Below are 7,119 nucleotides of genomic sequence, written 5' to 3' on the forward strand. Positions count from 1 at the left end.
GGAAACAGTGGCTGACTTTATTTTTCTGGGCTTCAAATCACTGCAGATGGTGACTGCAGCCATGAAATTAAAAGACGCTTACTCCTTGGAAGGAAAGTTATGACTAATCTAGAGAGCATATTAAAAAGCAGAGACATTACTTTGCCAACAAAGGTCCGTCTAGTCAAATCGATGGTTTTTCAGTGGTCATGCATGGATGTGAGAGTTGGACTATAAAGAAAGCTGAGTGCCAAAAGAATTGATGCTTTTGAACTGTGGTGTTGGAGAAGACTCTTGAGAGTCCCTTGGACTGCAAGGAGATCCAACCAGTCCATCCTAAAAGAGATCAGTCCTGGATGTTCATTGGAAGGACTGATGTTGAAGCTGAAACTCCAATACTTTGGCCACCTGATGTGAAGAGCTGACTCATTTGAAAAGACCCTGATGCTGGGAAAGATTGAGGGAAAGATTGTCCAACTCGATGGACATGGGTGGACTCCAGGAGTTGGTGATGGACAGGGAGGCCTGGCATGCTGCAGTTCATGGGGTCGCAAACAGTTGGACACAATTGAGCGACTGAACTGAACTGACCTGAACTGAGGCACCTTATATAAGTGGAATTATGTAATATTTATTATTTCATATCTGGCATATTTCACTTAGTATAATGTCTTTAAGGTTCACCTATATTATAGCCTATATCAGAATGTTCTTCCTTTTTGAGGATGAACAGTGTTCCACTGAATACAGCACATTTTGTTCATCCATTCTTCTATTGATGGGCGATTTGGTCTGTATTACAATGAATTGCAGGGATGGTTGGATGGCATCACTTACTCAATGGAGTTGAGTTTGAGCAAACTCCGGGAGATAGTGAAGGACCGGGAAGTCTGATATGTTGCAGTCCATGGGGTCACAAAGAGTTGAAAGTGACTTAGCGACTGAGCAACAATAACAACAACAATGAATTGCAATGGTAAACAAACCCTCTTGTTTTTGTATAAAAGAGTGATATTGGAGAGAGGTAGGGGGATAACTTCTAAATATTTGTTGGATGAATCAATAAGTGGCATGAATTATTTTTTTCCAGCTGTGATTAGAGTTTTGTGTGCATTGGGACCAACAGGACATGTCTGCGGGGAACTGAGTAAGACAACGTTTCTCAGTGTGGGATTAGAAGAACATTTCCACTAGGATATACATGAGAACCATCTGGAGGCTTTCTGAGTTATCCTACCATTCTTGGTTGAAATACATTCGTTTCATTTTTGGAACCGATGGGCTACTGTTAGCATGCAGTCCCATGAGTAGATGGTCCCCGCATTCATCAGTCCCCCTTTTCTAGGAGCAACCCTAAATTTCCATTCGGGGATCCACTTTTTTTCTCATTGGCTGTGTGCTTGTGGTGGGGCTTTATCCTCAGTTCTAGGCATATGACCTGTGACCCAAACTTAGATTAAGAAGCAGGTCATTTCCCTCAGACCATGGGTATTGTTTCAGGAGTGGGGACATGGCCAAAGTCCATCCCATCAGAATAAATCTTGGGGGCTACCAGAAAAGGCTCTTGCACTTGTTGCTGAACTTGAACCTACAAGGATGTAGAGTTGGAGCTGTAGCAGCACCTTGCGCCCATGAGGGGTTTTCCTGGAGCTGCCAAAGACTCCCCTCCTCCATGGACTTGAGAATGATGACAACCTGTGGAAGGCAGAGCTGAGAGGAGGGAAAAAAAACCACTGCTGATGGTGTTGCTCAAGGTCTGAATTCAGCAGTGTCTGAAGCCAGATTGCTCCTTGACCATTTGAGTATGTGCCCAGTAAGTAAGCTTTTGCTTAAGCCTCTTGGAGTTTGAGAGAATTCTAATTAATAGGCTGAGAGCCTGGGATAAGGTAACTGACATTTAAATGGATGTCCAGGAGTCTCCAAGTCCCAGACCCTAGAGGGCTAAAATTGAAGCCTCCTGGGTGGGTGTTGTTTCAGAGGGTGAACCCAGGTGTACTTACTCCATTGCTGTTATTTGGGAGGGGGGATAAATATTGTAGTGGGGGGAGGGGGAAATCACATGTGCACCAATGTGATTTTTACATTCTACTGCCACCCTTCCCCTCATTTACCACACCCTTAAGAGTGAATTGGTTTATATTCATGCTTTGGAGAGAATGTACTTAAGTTATGCATAAATAAGTCCTCAAAACACATCACCCTAGTGTGCACCAACATTATCAATACATCAACGAAGCATTCAATTTTGACTAATCTTTATTATCTACATATTTTGTTTTATTTTAAATATTTATAATTTCAAAGAGCATTAACTTAAGGATCACACCCTAAAAATACATTAAAAAACTAAGATCATGGTATGTGGTCCCATCACTTCATGGCAAATTGAATGTGAAAAAGTAGAAGGAGTGACAGATTTTATTTTCTTGGGGTCTCAAATCACTACAGACGGTGACCACAGCCATGAAATTTAAAGACATAGCTCCTTGGAAGGAAAGCTATGCCAAACCTTAGACATTGTATTAAAAAGCAAGGACATTACTTTGCTGACAAAGATCTGTATAGTCAAAACTACGGTTTTTTTCAGTAGTTATGTATGGATACAAGAACTGGACTGGAAAGAAGGCTGAGTGCTGAAGAACTGATGCTTTCGAATTGTGGTGCTGGATAAGACTCCTGAGAGTCCCTTGGACTTCAAGGAGATCCAACCAGTCAATCCTAAAGGAAATCAACCCTAAATATTCATTGGAAGGACTGATGCTGAAGTTGAAGCTCCAGTACTGTGGCTACCTGATGAGAAGACCTGACTCATTGGAAAAAACCCTGATGCTGGGAAAGATTGAAGAAAAAAGGAGAAGAGGGCAACAAAGAATGAGGTGGTTGGATGGCATCACCAACTCAATGGACATGAACTTGTACAAACTCTGGAACATAGTGGAGGGCAGGGAAGCCTGGAAAGCTGCAGTCCATGGGGTTGCAGAGTCAGACAGGACTTAGCAACTGAGAAACAACAACAAAGGACATTTTCAAGGACACAAAACTCGAGCAAGAGGAACACACCTCACCCATACCCCTCAGAATACTTTTCTACTTTCAGCAAGCATTTACCTTGATCAGACCTAGTTTCATCTATATCCCCCTTATAGTCCCTCCTTTTGGAGAATTTGTTTTGTTCTGAAGGTGTGTGCTGGTTTCTGTAGTGAAGAGCTGTGTTTAATACCAGATGAGACTCACGTTGTCTCAGCTTCCCAAACTGATCAGTCAGAGGACCTGGTTTCAGAAAATAATGCAGGGAGAATGTTCAAGTAGAATCTGCAAACCTTTAGTGACTATTTCTGGTATTGAATTTTTCATCATTCATGGACTAGTGGCCGGTTATGGAAGGTGCTGAGAGTCAGAGGAAATCACTGGTACCCAACTAGAAGGATTATTGGACTGTGTAATTAACCAGGTTCAAATTGAGGCTTTAGCAACAGAGAAATGAACAGATATCACCTCAGTATGATACTATATTAAACCTGAACATCTTGTGGTATGTTGGGGGCTTTTAAAAAGTTTCTTGTGAGGGGAGTTTGGGGGATTTTCAATTGTGAACCGTTCATACTTGTTTTTATTTTTAGTGCAGAATTGTTCTTCTTTTTCTTTCTAAAACTCTTGGTTATTTCTTTGGCCAGCATTGATCTTCACTTACCTCTCCATTCCCAGGTGTCTCAACAACTGAAGTTCACTTGTATTTTTCTTGGTACTTGTTTATCTTTATTGAGGTATAACTGATGTATAATGAACTGTACATATTTACAGGATGCAATGAGTTTTGGTATATATACACCACGATTGTTATTTAGTTGCTAAATCATGTCTGACTCTTTTTGTGACCCCATGGACTCTAGAGACTGTAGCCTGCCATTCTTGTCTGTCTATGGGATTCTTCAGGCAAGAACACTGGTTGCCATTTCCTCCTCCAGGGAAGCTTCCCAACCAAGGGATTGAACCCAGGTCTCCTGAATTGCAGGCAGATTCTGTACTGCTAAGCCAACAGGGAAGCCCTACACCATGATTCAAGTAGTGAAAATATCCATCCTCTCCTGGAAGGGTCCCTGTGCTCCTTGGCAATCTCTCCCTCCTGGGTCTTCTCTCCCTGCATCACCAGGCAACCCCTGACTTGCTTTTTGTCAATGTAGATTAGTATACATTTTCTAGAGTTTTGTATAAGTGGAATCATGCAATGTATATTCATCTTGTCTGTTTGACTTCTTTCACTCAGACTAATGATTTTTTTTTCCAATGAATCTGATTTTGCTTTTTAAATTTAAGTTTTATCTTATATTGGAGTATAGTTGATTTACAATGCTGTATTAGCTTCAGGTGCTTTTTTATGTTTTGTTTTCAGTAAACTTGATTTTAAAAAATTTTTACTTTTTATTTTACACTGAAATATAGTTGATCTATAATGTATTAGATTCAGGGTTTTTTGCTGTATTTTCAGTAAACTTGACTTACAAAAAAATTAATTTTATTGTATTTAAATTTTAAAATTTATATTGGAGTTTAGTTGACTTACTAAGTCTAATGATTTTGAGATTCATCCATGTTGTTGTGTATCAGTAGCTCATTTCTTTTTATTTAGAGGTTACATTCATTGTGTGGATATGCCAGAGTTTCTTCATCCGATCACCTGTTGATGGATGTTTGGGTTGTTCCTGGTTTTGGACCATCACAGGTAAAGAGTCTGTAAACAGTCAGGAGGTACAGGTCTCTATGGACACATGCTTTCTTTTCTCTTGGGAAATACCTAGGAATGAGATGGCTGAAAGATCACGGTGTATGGTTACTTTTTAAGAAGCAACCAAGTGCTTTCCAAAGCCATGGTGCCACTTTACATCCCAACCATGTCCTCCACATGCTCACCAGCACTTGGTGTGGTCGTGTATTTAGTCCTAAGCATTCTAGGAGTCCTCTTTAATGGCTGCACAGTGTTTCCACGAAATCGCTGTGCTATATGCTCAGTCACTCAGTTCTGTCCAACTCTGTGACCCCATGGACTGTGGGATCTTCTGTCTGTGGAATTCTCCAGGCAAGAATACTGGAGTAGGTTGCCATTTCCTTCTCCAGGGGATCTTCCTGACCCAGGGATCAAACCTGAATCTCCTGCATTGGCAGTTGGATTCTTAACCTCTGAGCCACCAGGGAAGCGCCTACTGATGAACTTTTACCTCGCTTCCTGTGTTTTTGTCTTTAGAAACAAAGCTGCGATCCTGGGTTGTGTAACTGGAGCTCTTATTTCTGTGAGATGGAGTCTTTGGAATAGAATTGCTCACTGAACAGTATAAATATTTAAAAATGCAATAAATATTATCAGAGTGCTTTCCAAAAAAGGCTGGAATTGCTTACATTTTACCTGCAGTGCATTAAAATGGCCTTTGTCTTTCTCCTTAACCTCACTACTAACTCTTCACAGTAGTAGATACAGAACACACTTTAATTTGTGCAAATTGTTTTGATGTTTACCTTCTTGACTATTTGTGAAGTTGAGTATCTTTTCATGTAAGTATTGGCTATTTGTTGTTCTTATTGAACAATCTCCACATATATTGCACATTTTCCTTGATTTCTGTGAGTTTTTTTATAATATGGATTTTAAGATTTTATTTTTTTTTTCAGATCTTGTCTTTTTTGTCTTTAACTTTGATATCATAATAATATATTAACGGTATCTTTTTTTGGATAACTCTGGCTTCATGTGTTGGTTAAGAAAGTATACCCAACTCTTGTCATTTTATTTTTTACAGATAAGAATTTAATCTTCCTTGGACTTTTATGTGGTGTGGGGTAGGAGCTCAGTTTTATCAGCTTCAAGTTAGAAACCCATTTAGGTAAGCACCACTTACTACATAAATCATTGTTTCTCTGCCTTTGTCTTAATAATCCCATTATTAACTGGGATTCTGCTTACTGGTTTGTCTTTTCTTTTTTTAAGGAAAATATTTATTTATCTGGTTGTGCTGGGTTTTAGTTGCAGCATGCAGGATCTTTTAGTGTGGCATGTGAACTCTTTGTTTTGGCCTGTGGGATCTAGTTCCCTTGCCAGAGATCGAATCCAGACCCCCTGCATTGGAAGTGTGTATCTTAGCCACTGGACCACCAGGGAAGCCCCTGATTTGTCCTTTATGTCAATACCAGATGGATTTGATTATGCCAGGCATTTTTCATCCAAAGAAAATACTTAATAAATATTAATGTTGAGAAAGTATTAGTTAATTCTTCATACAAAATGTTGGGATTTCAATTGAATTAAATTACATATATAGCAATTTTGGAAGAATGTGTGTTTTTATACTAGTGTAATATTTTCATACAAGAACATAGTGTTGTTGAAACTGGGTCTCTGTACATGGGTACTGAGCTGAACCTCTAGACAGGGTTTTGGGTGAAGCAGGAAAGAATAAGTGAAGTTGCTCAGTTGTGTCCGACTCTTTGCGATGCCATGGACTGTAGCCTACAACGCTCCTCTGTCCGTGGGATTATCCAGGCAAGAATACTGGAGTGGGTTGCCATTTCCTTCTCCACAGGATCTTCCCAACCCAGGGATCGAACCTGGGTCTCCTGCATTGTAGGCAGATGCTTTACCATCTGAGCCACCAGGGAAGTCCAAGAATAGAAAAGAAAAGAAAAGAATAGTTTTACTGCAAGATGCCAAGCAAGGAAACTGGGGCAGATTGTCCTTAAAAGACTCAAACTCCCTGCAGCTCTCAAGGAAAGGTTTATAAAGACAAGGTGAGATGGTCCTAAGATGGTGGAGGAATAGGACAGGGAGACCACTTTCTCCTCCACAAATTCATCGAAAGAACATTTGAATGCTGAGCAAATTCCACAAAACAACTTCTGAATGCTGGCAGAGGACATCAGGCACCCAAAAAGGCAGCCCATTGTCTTCAAAAGGAGGTAGGACAAAATATAAAAGATAAAAAGAGAGACAAAAGAGGTAGGGATGGAGATCCATCCTGGGAAGGGAGTCTTAAACAAAGAGAGAAGTTTCCAAACACCAGGAAACACTTTCACCAGAGGGTCTGTGGCGAGTCTTGGAATCTCAGAGGGCAACATAACAGGGAGGAAAAATAAATAAATAAATAAACCCCACAG

General features: G+C 40.2%; 1 non-coding gene across 1 annotated transcript; it reads right to left on the reverse strand.

Moving 5' to 3' along the window:
- Nucleotides 1-6,552: 6,552 nt before the first annotated feature.
- Nucleotides 6,553-6,624, reverse strand: TRNAC-ACA. The gene has a single exon. It is a non-coding gene; the product is annotated as a tRNA-Cys (tRNA).
- Between the last annotated feature and the right edge of the window lie 495 nt (nucleotides 6,625-7,119).

Source organism: Bison bison, unplaced genomic scaffold, assembly GCF_000754665.1.
Source record: "Bison bison bison isolate TAMUID 2011002044 unplaced genomic scaffold, Bison_UMD1.0 scf7180017864379, whole genome shotgun sequence".
Classification (NCBI taxonomy): domain Eukaryota; kingdom Metazoa; phylum Chordata; class Mammalia; order Artiodactyla; family Bovidae; genus Bison; species Bison bison.